Source organism: Chrysochloris asiatica, unplaced genomic scaffold (genome assembly GCF_000296735.1).
Source record: "Chrysochloris asiatica unplaced genomic scaffold, ChrAsi1.0 scaffold00195, whole genome shotgun sequence".
In the NCBI taxonomy this organism is placed as follows: domain Eukaryota; kingdom Metazoa; phylum Chordata; class Mammalia; order Afrosoricida; family Chrysochloridae; genus Chrysochloris; species Chrysochloris asiatica.
The window spans coordinates 5,941,372-5,942,315 of NW_006408713.1; positions in this window are offsets into that span (position 1 = coordinate 5,941,372).

A 944-nucleotide genomic window follows, 5' to 3' on the forward strand; every position below is an offset into this window, starting at 1 on the left:
TCCAAGCTGCTCAGAAGACATTAATGAAAAACAAGCTGGTTCAGACTCACCAGTTGCTCTTCAGAAACCCTATACAGGATTGCTATGAGTTGGAACTAACCTGAAGACATTTAACAACAACAGGAATAGACAGAATATAAATTAAAATCTTTCAACAAACTGATACAACACTGGAGGTGGTCACTCATCTATGTCAAGGAATTTGAAAGCCTACTCTACCTGACCAATGGATTGGAAGAGACCCATATTTGTGCTCATCCCACAGAAAAGTGACTCAACAGAATGCTGAAACCATTGAACAGTATCATTAATATCACATGCAAGTAAAATTTTGCTAAAGATCATTTGAAAACAATTGCATTAGCACATCAGTGGGCAGCTGTCAGAAATTCAAGCTGGATTCAGAAGAGGATGTGAAACTAGAGATATCATTGCTTACATCAGATGGATCTTAGCTGAAAGCAGAGAATACCAGAAAGATGTTTACTTGTATTTTATTGACTAAGCAAATAAATCCAAATGTGGATCATGACAAGAAATGGATAGCATTGTGAAGAATGGATATTCTAGAATACTGAATTATGCTCATGAGGATCCTATACATAGACCAAGAGACAGTTGTTCAAACAGAAAAAGAAGATAGAGAATGATTTAATCAGGAAAGGTGTGTAGCAGGCTTGTATTCATTCACCGTACTTATTCAATCTGTATGCTAAACAAATGATCCTAGAATATGGATTATGTGAAGAAGAACGTGCCACCAAGATTGGAGGAAGGCTCATTAACAACGTGCAATATGCAGATGCTACAACCTTGCTTGCTGAAAGTGAAGAGGACTTAAAGTACTTACTGATGAAGGTCAAAGACCACAGTTTTAGGATGGATTGCATCTCAGTGTAAAGAAAATAAAAATCCTCACCACTAGACCAATAAATAGCATCATA